This window comes from Scylla paramamosain, chromosome 21 (assembly GCF_035594125.1).
Source record: "Scylla paramamosain isolate STU-SP2022 chromosome 21, ASM3559412v1, whole genome shotgun sequence".
Lineage (NCBI taxonomy): Eukaryota > Metazoa > Arthropoda > Malacostraca > Decapoda > Portunidae > Scylla > Scylla paramamosain.
In genome coordinates, this window is record NC_087171.1 from 127,467 (window position 1) to 142,500 (window position 15,034).

General features: G+C 45.2%; 1 protein-coding gene and 1 long non-coding RNA gene across 7 annotated transcripts in view; one reads left to right on the forward strand and one right to left on the reverse strand.

Annotated features, from left to right (window-relative positions):
- Nucleotides 1-15,034, reverse strand: part of LOC135110825 (uncharacterized) — a 74,453-nt gene that overhangs the window by 21,263 nt on the left and 38,156 nt on the right. For 4 of the 6 annotated variants that reach the window (XR_010273432.1, XR_010273428.1, XR_010273431.1 and 1 more), the window contains one exon: nt 10,696-11,611. The gene's annotated coding sequence lies outside the window, so the exon portion shown is untranslated. Of the gene's footprint in view, nt 1-10,695; nt 11,612-13,881; nt 13,987-15,034 lie in introns of all 6 variants that reach the window. The other 2 variants (XR_010273429.1, XR_010273430.1) reach the window with 2 other exon arrangements.
- LOC135110829 (uncharacterized) lies at nt 1,538-14,213 on the forward strand. The gene is made up of 3 exons (XR_010273436.1): nt 1,538-1,806; nt 11,849-11,912; nt 13,901-14,213. It is a non-coding gene; the product is annotated as an uncharacterized LOC135110829 (long non-coding RNA).

A 15,034-nucleotide genomic window follows, 5' to 3' on the forward strand; every position in this document is an offset into this window, starting at 1 on the left:
ATTTCATTAAACGGCATTTAATTTGCACCAAGAGAGAGAGAGAGAGAGAGAGAGAGAGAGAGAGAGAGAGAGAGAGAGAGAGAGAGAGAGAGAGAGAGAGAGAGAGAGAGAGAGAGAGAGAGAGAGAGAGAAACTTAAATTTACATATGCATTGTTTAATAAGTTTTAAAATTTTTCTTTTATCTGTCTTTGAAACTCTTCTCAAACTTTTTTTCCCATCCCATCCTTCTCTCCTTCTCTTTCTTTCCTTCCCTTCCCTTCCTAAACTCTTTCCTCCTTGCCCGATTCCTCTTTCCTTTTTTCCTTTCCATTCCTCCTTGTCCCAGTTCTTTCCTCCGTCCCCTTCCTTTCTTCTGCACTTTTTTCCTGTCTTTTCCTTCTTTTCTTTATTTTCTCTCTTCTCTGCACCTTTTCTCCCTCTTCCATTCATCTTTTCTCCATTTCCTCTCTTCTTTATTATTTTCTTGTATTTTCCCTCCTGTCTATATCATTTTCCTTTTCTATACCCTTTTCTTCCTATCTTCCCCTTTTTTCTTCATTCCCTTCTTTTCTTACGTCCTTTCTTCCCTGTCCCATCCTTCTTTCCTCCATTCCCTCCCATTTCCTCCTTCTCTGATCCCTCACACAAGCTTCTCTCATCTCCATCATCTGCCCTCATTGTCCTAAGTATTCCTTCCTTACCCATTTTCTTTCCTCCTAAACCTTTTTCATCCTCTTTTCTTCCCTTCGTCAATTAATCAGTTCAACTTTTCCTTAGTTTTTTTCCCTTTCTACTGATTTGTTTCCCCATCGCCAATTAGACACCACGGGAAAAATAATACATCGAGGGACACTTTTGTTCCCCATCAGCATCAGAGGAAGGAAGTAAATACCACTGATTGTAACAAAACATGGCCTCCTCTGCTCTCCTGGGACCGTCCTGGTGAGAGAGAGAGAGAGAGAGAGAGAGAGAGAGAGAGAGAGAGAGAGAGAGAGAGAGAGAGAGAGAGAGAGTGGGGGTGGTGGGGCTCGTGGGGAAGGGATGGAGATGGGGAGAATCGAAGTCAGTTTCCAGGGAGGTAATAGAGAAGGGGACTTTTTATGCAAGAGGGGCACTGGTCAAAGGCAACAAAATATATACCTATGAAAAGAAAGAGCCAAAAAAGTTTAACACAAATGAGAGAAGTGTCTTGAGACCTCGCTCTCGAAAGAATTCAATTTATAGGAAGGGGGAAATACAGAAGCAGGCAGGGAGTTCCAGAGTTTACCAGAAAAAGGGATGAAAGATTGAAAATACTGGTTAACTTTTGCATTAGAGAGGTGGACAGAATAGGGGTGAGCAAAAGTAGAAAGTCGTGTGCAACGAGGGCGCGGGAGGATGGAAGGCATGCAGTTAGCAAGATCAGAAGAACAGTTGACGAGAAAATAGCGATAGAAGATAGCAGGAGATGCGACATTGCGGGGAAGAGAGAGAGGCTGAAGACATTCAGTTAGAGGAGAGGAGCTGGTAAGACGAAAGGCTGGTCTGGTCTGGGGGGACAGTCTCGTTAGGGGGGACAGTAACCTGATGAAGCGAGCAAACACGCGGTTCAAGATTGTCCCAGAAACGAGTAATCATTGGTGACCGTCCTTAGCTCGGGACAGGACCATCAGCTGGGCGGCGGCGGTAGTGGTGGCGACGGCGGTTGTGGTGGTAAGGTTATACGAAGAGGAAGAAAAGGAAGAGAAGTAAAAGGAAAAGCCAGAGGAGGAGAAAGAAAAATAGAAGAAGGCGCGAGAGAAGGAGATGAGGAGGAGAAGGAGGAAAGCGCTATAGAAGAAAGAAGAGTAAGTAGAGAAGTAATGATGGGTGTTGGAGTGCCCTTTTTTTTTTTTTTTTTTTTTTTTTAAACAAATATTTACAGAAAGGCTTAAAATTCCACGTTGAGTATGGAATTATTTAAGAAGCCTATGATAGTATTATTAACAGGAATAACACTATACATATTTAACATAAAGATGATAATGCTAATACAATAATACAATAAAATAATAAAAAATTTAAAGCACCAGTGGGGACAGGTGCGTGCTACGCCAGCTGTGGGCTGCCAGCTTCACCTGGTGCGTGGACATGTCCTGCACTTGGGGCGTGGCCCGCCGTGAACATGTTCCACAGCCGCGAAGTCCTGGCTGTGTAGGTACGCTGGTGTTGGCTAGAGCGAGATCGAGGCACCTTCACTAGCTCGTCGCTACTGGCTGCAGCTCTGGTGCACCTCTGTACTGTGTGTGGCAGCAGCCTCAGGGGGTCAAGGTGAGGGACCCTCTGCACCTGAGTTTTGTGGCACACCACTAGCGCCGACACGTCCCGGCGATGCTCCAGTGACGTTACTGGTGGTTGGTGCTGTTGGTCCTCATGGGTGGCCACCAGACGCAGAGCTCGCCGCTGCACAGCATCCAGTCTCTGCATGTGGGTGGGGGCACTCGACATCCAGGACAGGGCACCGTACTCCATACATGGGCGTATCTGTGCCCTGTATAGCGTGAGGATGCCCCGTGGGTCGAGGGTGTTCGCCATCCTGCGCAGGGCAGAGACTCGGAGAGAGGTCTGGCGGGCGACGACACCGATGTGGTGATCGAAGCGTAGGCCGCGGTCCACAGACACGCCCAGGATCTTGATATAATCCTGAAGTGGCAGGCTCTTGCCTCCAAAACGCAGCTGTCCCGAGACTGCGTGTGAGGCACCTGGGGACCGCGAGATGACCATCGCCTGCGTCTTCTCAGGAGCGAAGTTTACCTGCCACATCTTTCCCCACTGCTCCACCAGTCCGAGCTGCCTGTTCAGCTCAGTGACGGCACGCTGACTGTCGAGGCGGCAGTAGGAGCGGGAGAGTGTGCAGTCGTCGGCGTATGCTGCCACAGATGACAGCTGCCGGAGGAGGTCGTCGATGTATATGTTCCATAGGACTGGGCCCAAGACAGAGCCTTGTGGAACTGAGGCCCGGACAGGTGAAGGCCTTGATGACTGCCCGTTGACTACTACCTGAAGGGTCCTACCCTGGAGGTAATCTTCGAGCAGCATTAGCAGGTCACCTTGGACACCCTTGGCGCGAAGCTTTTCAATGAGCCCCGCGTGCCAGACCCTGTCAAAAGCCCCAGCAATGTCCAGGGCCACCACAAGGGTGTCCAGGCCTTCTTCCAGGGCGTCTTGCCAGTCCTTGGAGATGATGAGGAGGAGGTCTGCGGTGGATCTGCCAGGCCTGAAGCCAAACTGCCTGTCTGAGAGGAGGTGGTTCTCGCTCAGGTGTTGGTAGATGGCAGCAGCCACTATTTTCTCCAGCAACTTGCCCATCACTGAGAGCAGGGAGATGGGTCTGTAGTTGTTGGGCTCAGACCTTGAGTTTTTTTTATGGACCGGTACCACACGCGCTTCCTTCCATACTGAGGGCCACTTCTTCTCCCTCAGGCAAGATGTGAAGACGGTGGTGAGAGGAGCTGACAGCTCTCTAGCGCAGTGCTTGAGGAGCCGTGGGCTGACGTCATCCGGGCCTGTGGCTTTACCCACATCCACCGCACCAAGTAGCCGCTCAACCTGCTCTGCCGTCACCAAGACAGTGGTGACAGTGCAGTCAGTTTCCGGGGCCAGCTGTGGTACAGGTCGTGCCGAGTCGTCAACCTTCATCTTGTTGGCGAAAAGCTCGGCGAGGAGTGTGGCATTGTCTGCACTGCTCGTGGCGGTGGATCCGTCAGGTCTGGTGAGTGGAGGAAGAGTCTCGCGGTGACATGCTCCTTGCTGCTCCTTCACCAGATTCCACCAGGTCTTGTTGCCAACACCTGGGCCACTGAGCTTTCGCCTTCTGTCCTCCCTTAGCTGATTCCTCGCCCATCTGCAGATAGACGTCATCCTCTTACACGCCTCCCGGTGCAGCGTCTTGTTCCTGCGTGACGGGTGTCGCTTGTACCTCACCCAGGCAGCATGCTTGGCCTCGGCAGATGCTCTGCAGCGAAAACCAAACCAGGCGGGATCACCAGGCCTGGAGAGATATACTCGGCAGGGCACATGCTGCTGTTGGAGGGCAAGGAGCCTGGTGGTGAGGGTGCGTGCCTTGGTCTCAGCATCTCCCATTAGGAGGGACTCCCAGTCCGTGTTCTCCATGTCCTGCTTCATGGATGGCCAGTCCGCCCTGTTCCAAAGCCAGACGGTACGCGGGATAGCGTCTTCCCTCGCCGTTTGCAGCTCGACCTGAGACAGCACAGCAAAGTGGTCTGAGCTGCCCACTGGTCCTAGCTGCTGGCAGGTGATGCTGGCTTCGGGTAGGTCTGTCACCACAGGATCCAGCAGCCCTCCCCGCTCGTGTGTAGGGAAGGTGACATGGTTGGTTAGGGCCTGAACAGTCAGGAGATTACTGAAGGCATCCTGCTCCATGTGGAAGTTCAGGTCCCCCACTATCATCACATGGGAACACTTGTGACGCAGGAGCAGGGTGTCGAGTTCCTCCGTCAGGAAGTCTAGCGGGGCTCGTCCTTGTCTCGGGGGGCGGTACATGACACAGAGGAGAAGCCCACTGTTATCTGCAAGTACCACCCTGAAGAACAGTGCCTCCATCAGGTGTGGCACGGCTACCTCAAGTTCCTGTGTTTGGAGGCCGTCCTTAAAACAGGCAGCGACACCTCCGCCTGCTCTATTTTTTCGGTCCTTCCTCACCCTTCTCTCTCTCTCTCTCTCTCTCTCTCTCTCTCTCTCTCTCTCTCTCTCTCTCTCTCTCTCTCTCTCTCTCTCTCTCTCTCTCTCTCTCTCTCTCTCAAGTGTGTCGGTGTGTAGTAAATATTTAAGAGAGTTCTTAAAGAAAATAGATCGCTGAGAGAGAAAAAAAAAAGAATGTCAAGCAAAGAGGACAAAGAAAAAAATCAATAACTTTGCTTCCTCCTTCCTTCCTTCCTTCCTTCTTTCAACCTTTCCTTCAGCATATTCCTCCATCACTTCTTCCTTCATATCTCCTCTCCTTTAACCCGTTTACTCCTCATCCCTTTTATATTTTTATCTCCTCCTTCCTCTTCCTCCTCCTTCTCCTCCTTGCCAAAATAACATTGCCTTCCTAATATCCTTCATCCCCCTACCCACCCCCCAATATCCTCAGTATCCTTTTGTGTCCCACGCTTCCTAACCTCCCTGCCCCATCCTTCCCCTTCCTTCATCCTTCTCCATACACTCCGGCCTCGCTTCTTATAAACAGACGAAGACGAAGCCAAAGTCAAGAAGCCGAACACACACATACTTCCGAACGAGGGCAGTGGTGGTGGTGGTGGTGGTGGTTGTGTTTAGTGATTGAGAATATTGGTTTCAGGCAAGTTGGTTGTGTGTGTGGGGGAGAAAATACTTATATTAAGGTGAGCAGTGAGACAGGTATTGGTGCTTGGGTCGTGATGGTGGTGGTGCTTGTGGTGGTGATGATGGTGATGGCGGTTGTCTGTTCTCTTTGTTTTATTGTTTATTTATTTATTTATTTATTTATTCATGTCATTTGGCCCTTTTGTTTTTTATTGTTACTATTGCATGTATTATGCATTAATCTATTTATTCGATAATAGTAGTAGTAGTAGTAGTAGTAGTAGTAACAGTAATAGTAGTAGTAGTAGTAGTAGTAGTGCTAAAGCAATAACAGAGAGAGAGAGAGAGAGAGAGAGAGAGAGAGAGAGAGAGAGAGAGAGAGAGAGAGAGAGAGAGACCAGAGGAACCATGAATCTATCAACTTTCCACTCTCTCTCTCTCTCTCTCTCTCTCTCTCTCTCTCTCTCTCTCTCTCTCTCTCTCTCTCTCTCTCTTTCTTCTTCCTACTATTTTTTTTCCTCTACTCCTCCTCTTCCTCCTCTTCCTTCTTTGCCTCTCTTCATACTCATCTTTCTCCTCTTTATCTTCCTTTTCCTTCTCCTCGTCCTACTTCTCTTCCTCCTTTTCTTTCTCCTCGTCTTACTCTTCCTCTTCTTCTTCCTCTTCCTCCTTTTCCTTCTCCTCGTCCTACTCCTCCTCCTCCTCCTTTTTCCTTCTCCTCCTCTTTCTCCTCTTCCTCCTCCTTTTCCTTATCCTTCTCGTCTTACTCCTCCTCCGCTCTCACTTCTTTCTGCTTCCCCACTCTCTCTTTCTCATTTACGTTTGTGAGAGAGAGAGAGAGAGAGAGAGAGAGAGAGAGAGAGAGAGAGAGAGAGAGAGAGAGAAAGTATGGGCCAGTATTTACTGTACAATAGGTGTCTTCAACACGAGAGAGAGACATGAGAGCAGGCACGATCTGGCAGCGAGGGGGCGCGCGGCGTTTGCCTGGGAACAAAATGGCGTCCCATCTCCCACTTGTCGCTACTCACAATATTGGTGCTCGATAAGGAGTGAGTGGCGGCCATCTTGCAAATCAATGAATTACAGATAATGTGGTATTTGAACGTTAACTAAAGAAATACTGAATTAACCTAAATACTATATTAGTGATGGTTTGCATTCTCTCTCTCTCTCTCTCTCTCTCTCTCTCTCTCTCTCTCTCTCTCTCTCTCTCTCTCTCTCTCTCTCTCTCTCTCTCTCTCTCTCTCTCTCTGCGTGTGTGGACATCTGGTTCTCCTACACGTTCTCATCGCAATACTCTTCCAGTAAATCCATGAACAAAAAAATATTTCTATAAAAAATATATTTTATGACAATATGTGTGTGTGTGTGTGTGTGTGTGTGTGTGTGTGTGTGTGTGTGTGTGTGTGTGTGTGTGTGTGTGTGTGAAGAGGCAAGGAAGTGTTTATTGGCGTTGCCTTACACACACTGTATTCACACTGTGCACGTGTCTGACTCTGCCTCAGTGTGTCAGGCCGAAGCTGCCACACAGACACTTGTTTTTCCTTTTTAAGGCTTCCTCTCATCACACCGTGACACCTGATGACTATTATACAGGCACTGGTGCTAGGGATAGTAGTGGTAGTGGTAGTAGTGGTGGTGGTACGAGTAGTAGTAGCAGTTGTAGTAGTAGTAGTAGTAGTAGTAGTAGTAGTAGTAGTAGTAGTAGTAGTAGTAGTAGTGGTGGTTGTAGTAGTAGTAGTACCAGAAGTAGTAATGGAGGTGGTAGTAGTAGTAGTAGTAGTAGTAGTAGTAGTAGTAGTAGTAGTAGTAGTAGTAGTAGTAGCAATGGTGGTGATAATAGCAGTAGTAGTAGTAGTAATGGTGGTAGTAGTGATAGTTCTAGTGGTGGTATTAGTAGTAGTAGCAGTAGTAGTAGTAGTAGTAGCAACGGTGGTAGTAGTAGTAGTAGTAGTAGTAGTAGTAGTAGTAGTAGTAGTAGTAGTAGCAGCTGTAGTAATGGTGGTGGTAGTAGTACTAGTCTCTTCTAGACAGGGTGGAATCAAAAGCTTTTCGTCTCATCAACTCCTCTCCTCTAACTGACTGTCTTCAGTTTCTCTCTCACCGCTGCAATGTTGCATCTCTAGCTGTCTTCTACCGCTATTTTCATGCTAACTGCTCTTCTGATCTTGCTAACTGCATGCCTCCTCTCCTCCCGCGGCCTCGCTGCACAAGACTTTCTTCTTTTTCTCACCCCTATTCTGTCCACCTCTCTAACGCAAGAGTTAACCAGTATTCTCAATCATTCATCCCTTTCTCTGGTAAACTCTGGAACTCCCTGCCTGCTTCTGTATTTCCACCTTCCTATGACTTGAATTCCTTCAAGAAGGACGATTCAAGACACTTATCCTTCAATTTTTGGCTTCCACTTTGGACCCTTTTATGGGACTGGCATTTCAATGGGCATTTTTTTTTATTCGACTTTTGTTGCCCTTGGCCAGCGTCCTTCCTTCATAAAAAGTAGTAGTAGTAGTAGTAGTAGTAATGGTAGTGGTGCTAGTAGTAGCAGTACTAGTAGCAGCAGCAGTAGTAGTAGTGGTAGTAGTAGTAATAGTAGTAGTAATAGCAGAAGTAGTCCCAATAGTCGCAGTAGTATTGACAGTAGTAGCAGTAGTAGAAGTACTCGTATTATTATTATTATTATTATTATTATTATTATTATTATTATGAGTAGTAGTAATAGAAGTAGTAGTAATAGAAGTAGTAGCAGTAATGGTGGTGGTGGTGGTGGTGGTGGTGGTGGTAGTGGTGGTGGTGGTAGTGGTGGTGGTGGTAGTGGTGGTGGTGGTGGTGGTGGTGGTGGTGGTGGTAGTAGTAGTAGTAGCAGTAGAAATAGTAGTAGTAGTAGTAGCAGTAGTCGCAGTAGTATTAACAGTAGTAGCAGCAGTAGTAGTAGTAGTACTAGTATTAGTAGTAGTAGTAGTAGAAGCAGTCACAATCGTAGTAGTAGTAGTAGTAGTAGTAGTAGTAGTAGCAGTAGTCGCAGTAGTATTAACAGTAACAGCAGTTGAAGTACTACTAGTATTAGTAGTAGTCATAATCGTAGTAGTAGTAGTTAGTAGTAGTAGTAGTAGTAGTAGTAGTAGTAGTAGTAGTAGTAGTTATAGCAGTAATAGTAGTAGTAGCAGTGATAATCGTAGTAGAAGTAGCAGCAATACTCGTAATAGTATTAGTAGTAGTAGTAGTAGTAGCAGTGATAATCGTAGTAGTAGTAGAAGTAGCAGTAATACTCGTAATAGTATTAGTAGTAGTAGTAGCAGTGATAATCGTAGTAGTAGTAGAAGTAGCAGTAATAATCGTAATAGTATTAGTAGTAGCAGTATTAGTAGTAGTAGTAGCAGGCCATGGCGGCAGAAAAGAGTGTCCTTTGTGTGAGTTTGTTTGTCCTTTGTAGTGAAAGAGGAAAGAGTGTTGCGGTAAGTAACAGTGATGGTGTTGGTGACAATGCACACTCATGATGGCAGCCACACACACACAATTTTGAAGGAGGGAAACAGACAACAGTGGGTGACGGCAAGCAGCCTTAGCGGGTCAAGTGACGTTGCTGCGAGCGTGGCGGAGAGGGAGATGACAGGAAGCAAGGGGCAGGTAGAGGAGGAGGAGGAGGAGGTGACGACAACAACTACTATTACTACTACTATTACTACTGCTACTACTACTACTACTACTACTATTATTTCTACCACAGTTACTACTATTTCTGCTACTGCTACTGGTGCTGCTGCTGCTCCTCCTCCTCCTCCTCCTCCTCCTCCTCCTCCTCCTACTACTACTACTACTACTACTACTACTAATAATAATAATAATAATAAAAATAATAATAATAGATTTACTACTATTAGGAGGAGGATACACGGGTGGAGGATGGAGAGAGAGAGAGAGAGAGAGAGAGAGAGAGAGAGAGAGAGAGAGAGAGAGAGAGAGAGAGAGAGAGAGAGAGAGAGAGAGAGCAGGCAAACAACTGTGTGTGTGTGTGTGTGTGTGTGTGTTATAACAAGACAAGTGGCATTAAAAAGCACGTAATTTACTGACAAGCATTGCACGACAACATTACTGCGGTGATTAAAAGTACTCCTGTAAAATGCAACGTGGCATCATACAAGCCAGGCATGAGGGCAGCGAGGCCCAGCGACCTTGAAAACAGCTGACTGACTCACAAGAGAGAGAGAGAGAGAGAGGGGGAGAGAGAGAGAGAGAGAGAGAGTGCACTGTAAGATTTTTTATTTATTTCTGTGAATAAATTACGGTATCCATGAATAGTATTTTTATCTGTAATCCTACACACACACACACACACACTAATAATAATAATGATAATAATAATAATAATAATAATAATAATAATAATAATAATAATAAATAAAAATAAAAATACTAAAAAATATGAATCAAGGAATGACGGTAAAGCGGACAGGGAGGCTTGCAAGGAAGTAGTAGTTGTAGTAGTAGTAGTAGTAGTAGTAGTAGTAGTAGTAGTAGTAGTAGTAGTAGTAGTAATAGTCAAAATAGTAGTATGAGTAGTCGTAACAATAATAATAATAGTCGTAGTAGTACTAGTAGAAGTAGTAGTAGTAACAGTTATCGAAATAGTAGTAGTAGTAGTAGTAGTAGTAGTAGAACTAATATTAGTATTAGTAGTAGAAGTAGAAGTAGAACGAGTATTAGTATTAGTAGTATTAGTAGTAGTAGCAGCAGTAGTAACAGAAGTAATTGTAGTGGCACTGGTAATTGTAGTAGTAGTAGTAGTAGTAGTAGTAGCATTTAGGTAGAGCGAGTGTGAGGTGCGGTTCACACCAGCCAGTCACTGTCACCGCCGTCCGTGACGTCATGAGTGGGGGAGGGAGCGAGGAGAGCAGCTCCTGTGTGGGCGGCGGAAAGGGGAAAGGAGCGTGAGGCGGGTGGGGACCAGAAGGAGTGGATGGTGGGTGGGGGGCGGGAAGGGGAGGATGGCAGGCGGGGAGCTGGAAGGAGTGGGTTGCTGGTAGGGGCCTGGCAGGAGTGGGTGGCGAATGGCGGTTAGGAAGGAGTGGGTTGAAGGGAGGGGAGGAAGGAGTGGGAGGGGGTAAGGGCAGGAAGGCGTGCTGGCAGGTAGTGGCCGTGAAGGGGCTGCTGGCTGGTGGGCGGCCAGTAGCTGCTGCTGGCGGAAGTGGGAAGGAGTGGCTGGCGGGTGGTGGGGAGGGAGAGATTGGGGTGATAGGAGGCGTCTCTGACTTACACAACAAGATGGCGTCCTGTCTGAGATGGTGGCAAGTGTAGTTTCCCGGCCAGCGGCATTATGGGTCTTATAAAACAGGGGGGAGATCTTTCTGTACACAACATGCACTTGTACACAACACACGTGTGGCTGTACACCTGGCGGCTACTCAACACACCTGGTACACTACTGGTAGCACACTTCAGGGAGGGCTTGGCCAATCCTGGTTATCTTGACCACCACTAAGTCTATGAGGAGGAACACAATGCGATACACACGCGCACCACACAAGATACGCCGCCACACTGGCTGCAGGCTGAGCGGCGTCCCTTTGGCTCAGTGTTTCGAGGCCGTTCGGTACTTGAGCGACACACAAAAGTCTATTTAATATACAGGGACTTGTTCAACCAACGAACACACTCATATCCACCAAAAAAATAAATAAAATAAATAAAATAAAATAAATAAATAAATAAATAAAATTAATTAAATAATTAAATTATACTAAATTATTAAAATTACTATTGCTTCTACTCTTACTACTACTATTACTGCTACTACTACTACTATTGTGTGTGTGTGATATTATTGATAGCAATCATAATAACAATATAACAACAATTACTACTACTACTATTATTACTACTATTACTACTACTATTACAAATATAAATGCTACTACTGCAACTGTTTTTGCAACAATTCTTAAGGCATTAATATTAATATTCACATAGTAGTAGTAGCAACAGTAGTAGTAGTAGTAGTAGTAGTAGTAGTAGTAGTAGTAGTAGTAGTAGTTGTAGTAGTAGTAGTAGTAGTAGTGAGAAATCATGAATACTACCTCTACCACTACCACTACTACTACTACTACTACCACACAGGCATGCTTATGAAGGTCGTGAACAGTTCCATCTGGTACAAACTTAGCTGTGATGCGAGCAATGGCGCGTCACCTTGGTGGATCCCTGTCAAAGTGTCTTCTGAATTGTCTTTGCACTTCTTTGACATTTTCGTGCCTCCAGTAACACTTTATGACATGTTCTTTCTTCAAAGCTTAGTCTTACTTCTGCCATTATTATTTTGGCCAACTGTTTCTGAAAAAAAAAAAAAAAAAGAATTATAGCGAGTCAAACAGTGAGTACATTTTTGGATGACTCTCTCTCTCTCTCTCTCTCTCTCTCTCTCTCTCTCTCTCTCTCTCTCTCTCTCTCTCTCTCTCTCTCTCTCTGTTTATACAGATAGATACAGATAGATAGATGTACACAGATACAGACTTGTGCTTGTGGAGTATAAATGTAAGAGCATGAAGCACAGTGTGTCTCTCCCCACAGGCACCTCCCGCCTCGCGCCTTCCTTCCTCCCGTCTCCCGGAGTGTACACACCTGCACTCTTGAGGTGAGTACACTTACTCTTTTCTTTCCTTGTAATTGTTTTCACTGTGTTTTCTACTGCACACACTCAGAAAGTAGAAAATGAGGCACTAACGAGGCAAGACTATATACCACAAAAACTGGACACAATCTGTCTATCTACCTGTCTACCTATCTGTCTCTGTCTGTCTGCATCCACATCTGTCCGCCTGTCTATATCCTCACCGGAACAGAGGGCGGAGCTTACGGTTTAGGAAGCTCTCTGTTCAACTGATTTTTGGGTCTTGTCGAGTTGATTACTGTTTGAGAAATGTGTGGGTTTTGGAGCCTTTTGTGTGAAACATCTATATACTTAATAGGGAGGCAAATACTGAACATGTCATGAACTTTATCGAGGAGTCTTTTCAAGCTGGAGTCCACGTCCTGTGAAACGAGGGGAGACCACTCCACTGTGTACTGGTGGGCATCTTTTCCGCCAAAGAAATCATTGCCAAAAATGCATACGGTCCACGCACGCACGCACGCACGCACGCACGCACACACACACACACACACACACACACACACACACACACACACACACACACACACACACACACACACACACACACACACACACACACATATGTTTAAATGTCTCTCAAACAGCTGGCATTTCAAAAAGAATTGTGGGTAATGTAACAAGTGAAGCAGTGGGTGACACGCAGTGTACTTCACGCTGCCCACATCTCATGCACTGCCTTCCTACATGGGCATCTACATGGCCGTCTTTTTAACAAAAGCAACAAGACGGCAAAATAAAATTCTTCGCTGTACATTTTCCGTAAAGAGTCTGCATCCAAAGCTTCCTCAGCCTTCAGTATTTGCAGGCTTCCCTTCATTCATAAGTACTTCACATTGTTATTAATACATCAAAATCTTGGACATAATGCAATATTCAAATTGGCAGAAAATGTTTCTCACACGAGAAGTAACAACGTTAACCTTATTTGTGCGATACTGACAACAATATTATTCACAAACAGTGTGACAAGTTGGACCAAAACTGTTGTGAACAGTTTGCCTCTTGATAGACAAAGTTCTTCTTACAACTGATAAAATGTTCAAACAAACAACAGGTTAAAAAGTAACCACTTCATCAACAAAAGCTGTGATTTTGATGCTATTTATTGCAGTCATCGCATTTGTTGCTGTTATCATTATTACTTTTATTATTATTATTATTATTATTATTATTATTATTATTATTATTATGTTGATGATGTTGTTGTTGTTGTTGTTGTTGGTATTTATTGTTGTTGTTGCCCTAGTTACCAGTATTAGTTATTAATTATGTTTATTAATGCTAGTTACTATTATTTGTTACTAATAATATTCTTATTGGTATTATTATTATTATTATTATTGTTGCTGTTGTTGTTGTTGTTGTTGTTGTTGTTGTTGTTGCTGTTGTTGTTGGTGTAGTTATTAGTATTATTGTTATCACTACTCTTGTTGTTATTGTTATTATCATCATTATTTTATTATTATTAAGTTAGTGTGAGACACTTGTATTAGTGTTTATCTTCTCTGTAGCGGCGCGGTACTGCCGCTGTACAATACAATTCATTATGTTGTTGTACATTATAATTTGTTTGCACTCCTGCCCTCTGCTCTACTGTACAATACACCGTCAGAGAGCCTCGGCTCACGTGACTGTGTATTGTATGTACACCTTGAAATACTTTATACAGGTTTGCTTACTTGATTACTTACTTAATTACTTACTTACTTGCACACACACACACACACAGTCAAGTCTTGCCTCGTGTTGTCTTGTCAAATGGTTTGGACACAACACACGTGCCATGCCGTGTGCCATAGTGTCTCTTACTCCCATCCACCTCTTTGTCTTGTCCCCACATCCCGGTGCTCAGGCCGGCCACTTCAAGGCTCAACTCCCTCCCTCCCGCACTGAGCCTTGCAAACCACGTCTCTCCTGCCCTGCTCCTCACTTGGGAAATTTCTTTGCAGGCTGCTGGCGAGAAGAACTGTGTCCCAAGCCCTCCACCATGGCCGCCGCTCCGAAAGTTTGCGTCCGTCGCGCGAAGCTCATCTTCCTGATGGAGAACGCAGGCAAGGACGTCTTGACCTTCGTGTTGAAGCGCGGCGCGCTGAACGCCCCCGCCACGCCGCCAGGCCAGTCCCTCATTGACTACCTTGACAACCTCCCTCAAGGCTCGACAGCCAACTATGGCAGGATGAGTAACAAACAAAAGAAAGCAGCACTGAACCACAGTTCAGTGCTGCTTATCCTCTGACGTGACTACTTTATTCATTATTTTTTGTATCATCAGCGAACTTAGATACTTTACAGGTGAGGTCCTCATCGATATCATTAACGTAAATAAGGAAAAGAACAGGGCCGAGCACAGATCCCTGTGGTACACCACTTAAAACTTCTCGCCAGTTTGAAAATGTACCATTTAAAACAACGCGCTGCTTTCTCTCAGACAGCCAGTCTGAGACAGCCAATTGAGAAGTTTTCCATTTATACCATATGACTTCAATTTAGCTAGTAGCCGGAACTTTGTCAAAAGCTTCTTGAAAATCTAGATACACTAAATCTACTGCCTTTGTTTCGTCGTAAATGGTGAAAATATCATTAAAGAAATCAAGAAGATTAGTTAGACAAGAACGTCTGTTTCGGAAGCCATGCTGTGAGTCATTGATTAAATCATTTATATGTAGATAGTTCACTACATTGTTGCAATTTACTGTTTTCATCAGTTCACATACTACAGATGTAAGGCTGATAGGGATGTAGTAGGAAGAAGAGGAGGAGGAGGAGGAGGAATAAGAGAACGAAGAGAAAAAGGAGAGCTAGAAGGAAGGCGAGAAAAGGAGGAGGAAGAGGAAGATGAAGAGGAGGAGGAAGAAGAACAAAAAGACGAGGAAAAGGAGAGCTAGAAGGAAGGCGAGAAAAGGAGGAGGAAGAGAAAGATGAAGAGGAGGAGGAAGAAGAACAAAAAGACGAGGAAAAGGAGAGCTAGAAGGAAGGCGAGAAAAGGAGGAGGAAGAGGAGGAGGAGGAGGAGGAGTTATCTTTATCAATACTATTATGGAACAGTGAATAAAGAAATTAATAAACAGATAAGTAGTGTGTGTG